At 40.9% G+C, this 7144-nt stretch overlaps 1 long non-coding RNA gene across 2 annotated transcripts; it reads right to left on the bottom strand.

Annotated features, from left to right (window-relative positions):
• Positions 1-335: 335 nt before the first annotated feature.
• Positions 336-6685, bottom strand: LOC128314766 (uncharacterized). 2 transcript variants are annotated; one of them, XR_008296797.1, is made up of 3 exons: positions 6291-6685; positions 5288-5480; positions 336-3900 (listed from the first exon to the last, which is right to left on the bottom strand). It is a non-coding gene; the product is annotated as an uncharacterized LOC128314766 (long non-coding RNA). The 2 variants fall into 2 exon arrangements; XR_008296796.1 differs by having other exon boundaries at positions 336-1029; positions 6291-6680.
• Positions 6686-7144: the final 459 nt, after the last annotated feature.

Genomic DNA, 7144 nt, shown 5'->3' with positions numbered 1-7144 from the left:
GGCTTGTTCATTCAATCAGGAAAACATTCTAAATAGCATATTTGCATGCTGCACTCAGAGACATACACATTATATAAAATGATACTTGATTAGTCTATTGCTGCATTGCAAAGCCAGTTCAGTTTTCAAACTTATTTTTCAGGTTGCATGCTATTATAATGCATGTTAAGCTCTGTGTGTGTGTATATACTTTAAAATTTTAAACAGCATTTAAAAACACATAAATGAGTTTTATGAGTTTTATGTGCACATGATTTAAAATTTGAAACAACATTTAGACAGATTTGCATGCATATGAAAATGGACCTCCACAGAAATTACTTACCAAGTCCATATCAGCTTCATTTTATCTTTTTTAAAGTAGATTTTTATTTCCCTGAACCCCATTAAACAGAAGAATTTTCAAAGAGGTTCTCTGACATGTAGCAATAAGGACAAATGTCAGAAGAGAATAGGAAAGTTAAAGCCAGACAAGTTAGAAAAAACTCCACCCCTTGAAAATAAGAGTAGTGATAGCTTTTAAGGTCTAATTTCAGACTTCTGCATTAGTACCAGTTTTATTTTTGAAAAGGAAAAAAGGAGAAAGGGAGAGAAATGAAGGAATAGATAGAAAAATAGGAAATAGCTGATAGATGATAGATAGATGATTGATAAATGACAGGTGATAGATTTGTTAGAGAGAGAGAGATAAATGATAGATAGATAGGTGGATGGATGATCAGTGATCCAGAGACAGATTGATAGAAACAGAAGCAGATACATTTCAGGACTTAAATTCGAGGTTGAAGGTGAAAGAAACAACATGGCCACCACTTTCTCCTTCTGTTGTCTACAGCCGAACTGCCATCTGAAAGTTGAACTTTCACCCTTCCTTCTACCTTAAGCCTCTCTCTTTCCCGTGTCTGGCTTTGTGCAGGGTATCTGTGGTGCTGATGGTGAGCTTCCCCTGGAGCCTTGATGCAAACCATGACATGGAAGGCAAAACAGGCAGAAGAGAGTAGTTGTCACCATGGGTAAATTAATGGCGTCCTATCAAAAAATGAGAGTAAAGGACCTCATTATTATTATTATTGTTACATTACCCATTTTCACTCATTCATTCAACAAGCTATGATGTGACTTTCCCTCCCATCTACCACGTCAAATGCTAGCTAAGCCAAAAACCAAGATGAAAGCATCTAACCCATTCACAGGCACACTGTGGATTATTGGTCCATTGATAGATTACTGCTTGGCTCAAAATCTTCTTTCTTACTGGATTAGTCATTCACAGGATGAAAGCCCTTGATTAATATCTGACTCTTCACTTCCCTTGGCTGTTTGGTGACAGTAGTGAAAAATCTGGTCTTTTCTGCAGCTCTAAAGTCAAGGCCAAACCCCAGTAGAATGCCCCCAGACAGCAGTCCTCGCGCTAAGACGCCTGAAGTCAAAAACAAAACTACTTGAATGGCCGATGGTCGGTCTGGTTCAGGGGTTGAGAACCTTCATAAGTATTAATCTAAATTGATTATTCACATGGAACTGTCAAGGATCCAAGATGAGACAGAGGAAAGTGTATTTTTTTGGCCACAAAATAAAACAGGGTGCTGCGCATTTACATGGCTACTGTTACCAAATAGCATTGCCTAAAATGGTTTCCTTTTATCAAAAAAAAACAAAAACAAAAACCTACACTATGTATCTGCCCTTTATTTTGTTATCCTTTCTTCTTCCTAAGTTTTTTCAGTCATTGAAAAATCTGAAATTTTAATTGTAAGGTTCAAAACCCCATTATCGTCTCTAAGATTTGAGGAGAAAAGTTCTCTTTTTAAACATCCTGAGTTTAAGAATAAACAAACTCAATAGGAAGATGTAGACAGTTCTTCTCAGCTGCTCTTGTGATTTCTCATGTTGTGGATTGTACTGATAAATTATCCTAAATCACATCGTAATTTCGCCTAAGACACGTAAGCCTCGTGGAATATGGTTAAAATATAAAAGGGACAATTCATGCAGCCACTTACCGGGCTGTGGCAATTCCTAGTAGCAGCCAAACACCTGAACAAACCCAGTGAATTCCGGGTCAGATGGTTCGGATAACAGCAGATGTGGGCGAGATTGATTTGGTGAAATAATTCCCTTACCATGCAGTTTAATACGTGTCTTTATTCTCAGTACTCCACATAACCAGCAGAAAGACAGTGAGGACACATTCTCTTTTGATAACGTAGTTTATTCTGAAGAAAAGTGTTGGAACCAGCACATGCAAGTACCCCCCACTTCTCGAAAGTTTACATTACACTACGTTACTTTAACAAAAGACCTACATTAGTACCTGTCGTCACTAACTGAAAAAATCCAAAGAGGATTTTCACTTTTATTTTTTAAAAAAGGCGGGAGGGGAGCAAAAATAGCATTCAGTGCTGGTTTTGCTGGGAGCTAGAAACAGAGGCGGTGTGCACCCCCAGCAGCGAGAACGGTCCCACCAAACTCCTTCCTGAGAAGCACACTCAGCATCTCAGCAGCAAGCCGCCACAGCTTTGAACTGTGTCTGTGAGCATCTGTGCTTTCTCTTGATTTATTTTGTGTATAGTTAGCAAGATGTGTCCCAAGGTATCAGAAAAGCCTAAGAGAGGTTATATTTTGGGTCTGGGAATGCTCAAAAAATTTTTCATATAAATTAATGGTAATTGCTTATTCGCTTTATGCCATTTCAGCTTATAAAGGGTTTCATAGGAACGTGCTACTTTCAGGTAGCGGGGCGGGGCGGGGTGAGGGTGGCGGTGGGGAACCTATAAATGCAGAATTGAACCACGTATGCACATGACTATTACCCAGAAGGGCTATCACCATAACCTTGGATCCAGGGCACATTCTGATTTCAATAGCTTACAGAAAAAAAACTCATCTTGAATTTGTAGGTGTGAGTGAAAGGCTTGGAAGTTGATTTAGAGGGGTTGATTTTTTTTTTTTTTTAACTGCTTCAAAGTTGCTAAAATGTAGATAGTGTGCTGCTGAATACACCTGATTTCCCGCGTGACCAAGAATCCAGAGTCGACAGGTTCATCCTTACGCTAAGCAGCTTTGCTTGAATCAGTACCTGGAAAAACTAGGAGAATTCCTGTGTTTACATACTCCTTTCAAGCAGGGCAGGAGCAACATTTGAGAGGGATTAGCAATCAAAAATTGAAAATCTACCATCACTACACGAGCCTGCCTTTTCATTTTGGACAGATCATAAAACACATAACATGGGCCAGACCCTAGTCCAGCAAACGCTCGAATCCTAATTTTCAAAAATAGCTTTTATATGCAATTGCTCTCTTTTCAATAAAACAAAGATTTGTTTATAGCTACAATTTAATTAAGAACCTTTTGGAAGAGGAAGATCTGGAAACCAGGGATCTCATTTTTTTTCCTCTTTTTTTTTTTCCACCAGAGTTGTTTGTTTATTGGTTTAATTTTCCCTGAAGTAAAAATACACTTTGAAATGTAACATGTCATTATGTAATTTGTAGTAACAAAGTGCAGGCCCTTGCACACGACAGCAAACAGGACCACTCCGGCTCACAGACAGTCCCCACATCCACTCCTCCCTCCCCATCTGATTAACAGCCTGTGTAAACATTCAGCCAACCAGAACACTGGCCAGTGCAAAATTTGGTCAGCCATAAAACTGCCAGCCAAACACACACATGAGGGGTTTATACAGAAATCTTAATTTGGGGGAAATGATCAAAACTAAGATGACATGGCCCCAAAGGAGATAGGGAAGGACTGACCTTTATTTTCATTAATCCCTCCCTTCCCCTGATACAGACAGGGATGATATCACCACCAAGGTGAAATGCAGAAGAAAATGGCCCCGAAATGCAGGGTTGTAGAGGGAATAATCAGAAGCTCAACCCCCTTAAGGAAAATCTAGGAGGAAAAAAAAAAATAAGCTTCTGTTTTAAGGAGAAATTTTACCTTGTCTGAGTTGTTTGACAAAGGTCCTGTTTTGACATATCCAGAATGGATTCCCCCCACCAGCGTGTTTTCTATTGGTGCAGGGAAAACTAATACGTATTCTAATTGTATAGAAATTAATGGAATTGATAGACAAAGGGGTGTTTGTGAGTTTTTTTTTTTCCTACCCACAAATCTCATTGCTCTTGGCAAAAGACTTTAGACCCTTCACATAATGGAAAATTCAAAATGTTCAACGTAAAAATAAATAAATAAATAAGAAGAAACTGACTTATTTAATTTTATTTTATTTTATTTATTTTTTTTTTTTTTTGAGAATACCCATAGGGAGGGGCACCTGGGTGGCTCAGTCAGTTGAGCATCCGACTTCGGCTCAGGTCATGATCTCACGGTTCGTGAGTTCGAGCCCTGTGCCAGGTTCTGTGTTGACAGCTCATAGCCTGGAGCCTGCTTCAGATTTTGTGTCTCCCTCCCCTGCTCACACACTGTCTCTCTCTCGAAAATAAATAAAGATTAAAAAAAAAATTTTTTTTTAATTTAAAGAATACCCTTGCAAGATGGCTAACATTTTTTCTGGCTTAGGGCAGTATTTCATAGCTCACTTTGGAGGCTACACTACACCTAATTTTTAACAAAATTGAGTCTTTTTTTTAAATTCACCTTTTTAGAAACTACACGGGTGGTAATGGCACTGATGGAATTACCTATAACAAAAGCATTAGTCTGGTTCCTTCTCTTTAATGGCTCTTGGGTTACTGGTTATTACGGGGAACTGGCCTTCCCTGTAATTCCTTATAATTTTCACCTTTGTTCTAGCCTTGCTCCTTAATTTTGAATTTCTATTTTGCTTGGAAAACAAGTATGGCCAGCCATTTTTTGATGCTCTCTAGGATTTTCTGCTGCTTCTTTGGTATATCTAATCACGCTCACAAGCGTTGACTTTTGCCTTTCATAAGAATCTCCGTGTTTCACTGTGGGTGGTTTCATGATAAAGAAATTAATAACTATACGTAATGTAAGCTCCAAATAGAATCGGAAACTATATAGACTTGGTGAGCATTTTTTTTTCCAGACACTGGGTGAAGCATTTTCCATTTCATTTAATTACTCACAAAACCCTATGAGTTGGGCAGGAGTATTACTCCCTTTTTATACAGATTGGGTCTAACTGCGATATAAAGAGTTTCAGTAATTTGCCCCAAGTCAGGCAGCCAGAGAACAGCTGAGCTGGAATAGTGGCCCCGAACAGCCTAACGGAAGTCTCTGTCTACTTCCCACTTCCTACTTCCTCTCCCCGGTGTGACAGTATTGCCTTGGTCATGAGGCAGCTCTGTCTCACCCCTGAGAGTCACTGCAAAGAGGCAGATGGGGTGCCCTCCACGATGCTTTCTCGTAGGCAGTAGGCAAGGCAGCCTGGTGCATTGAAGGAGCACCTGTCTCAGAGTTTGAAAGCCGTGATTCCTTTACAAGCTCAGGCACAGATTAATTGTACCTTGAAAAGGTTTACTCTCACATCTCTCAGTGTCTGTTTCCTCATCTGTGAAAAGGAGAGAAGCTTTTGTGAGATTTAAACAAAATAACATTTTTGTGATGCTGAACAGGTTATCAGCTCTTCCTTTCTCCCTCCCACTCTCATCTGCTTACATCATCTTGTGAGAGGCTTTTGTCGTCATAACTCTACTAAACAATTTACAAAATTCCATTCCTGGATTGTCGCTGGATGGAGTTTCCTATCTTAAGGAACAAAGTTTCAACAGAAATGTTTTGTTACATTTTTGTTAAACTCATTGCTTCACTGAACTGCATGCATTCTAACTCTAAAAAGCAAGTTTGGTTTTCTATTCCAAGTGAGTTATCGGGAGGCCGTCCTGCCTTTACTCCAAAAACCAGCAAGATAATTTCTAACATTCAACATTCAGGAATGTTCATTTCAAAAGCATATGGTCCCTGCATGCGGGCAACTGTTTTGTCAACAGGTGACAGAAGATCAGAGATGTTAAAGAAGCCTCCTCTCTGACGGAACATTCAGCAGCTCGTGGTTATTGGACCTTCTCCGTTACAATCTGCCTTCAACCAGTTTTTTCAGTGTCGGAATAAAGGCAAGTGACACAAAAGACTTCAGATAGTGACCCCAAACACTCTTCCAATTCTGTGAGCTATTTAACCTTAATCTACCTTGAAAACCACAATAGATTTCCATCTTCTTGGGATGACAGAAGCCAAGAGGACAGTCTAAATGACCTTTTGAGGCTTACTTGTCTCTTTCAAAACATTTCAGTTTTCCCCACTTCATCCCGCCCTCCACCACCAGCCACCCGATGAGCACTTGCATAGAGTAAAACCTTTCGTGCTTCCAATGATAAATTAGTTGTCAATACACAGAGAAGTCACTTTTTCCAAAGTCGCCCGGAGTAGAGGCACATCCTACTTCCTCTCAAAGGCCCCAGAGCTACCTGCCCATTGGCATATGCACAGAAAAACACGTTTGGTCACATATTTGAGCTGCGTTAATCTGTTGAAGGGAGGCTAGATTCTTAAATGGAGCTTTAAATAACCCTCCCCTTTGAGATCACCAACGCTCCCAGCTGGGTCTTTGTGCGAGATGAAATGATTTACAGAATCGGGCTTAGAAAAATTGGAGGGCAACTCCGAAAGGCAAGAGCACGTTGTGGTAGATCATTCATGCTGCCAGGGAAACTTTTGTAGTCTCCAAGCTACTACGAGACATGGCTCTCGATCCAGGGCAGAGGACTCATCAAAAAGGCAGGAGGTATGCTGGCTGCACAGAGGGCCGGGGGGCGGGGGGTGGTTGTTGGCAGGGCGTTTCCACCCCAAACGCAGACAGAGTCCTGGAAGGACACTCACATAAACAAAGCAGAGAGACAGCTTCAGCTCTGCAGCGAGGCTCCCCCTTTCCCAGATCAAAGCCCGCGCCAGGGAGACAGCTCCGCAGAACACAGTGTCCTTTCTGGAACATCCAACTCCGGGGGAGAGACTTGAACTGGAGCCACCACCTTGCCACCTGTAGCCAATGCCACTCTCCCAGGGTGGGGGGCCTGCCACTGCTCAAACAGCAGAAAATCAATGGAAAGATAAGACGACACGGGGAGAGGAGGTTCTACCTCAAGCTATCGAAAGCTCGGATCAGCTAGTTTGAGAAAAAATTGCATCCAGCCAACCCTAACAGTCCATGGAG

This window comes from Acinonyx jubatus, chromosome A2 (genome assembly GCF_027475565.1).
Source record: "Acinonyx jubatus isolate Ajub_Pintada_27869175 chromosome A2, VMU_Ajub_asm_v1.0, whole genome shotgun sequence".
In the NCBI taxonomy this organism is placed as follows: domain Eukaryota; kingdom Metazoa; phylum Chordata; class Mammalia; order Carnivora; family Felidae; genus Acinonyx; species Acinonyx jubatus.
Note: the sequence above shows the minus strand (reverse complement) of the source record. Positions and strands in the feature narration are given on the sequence as shown.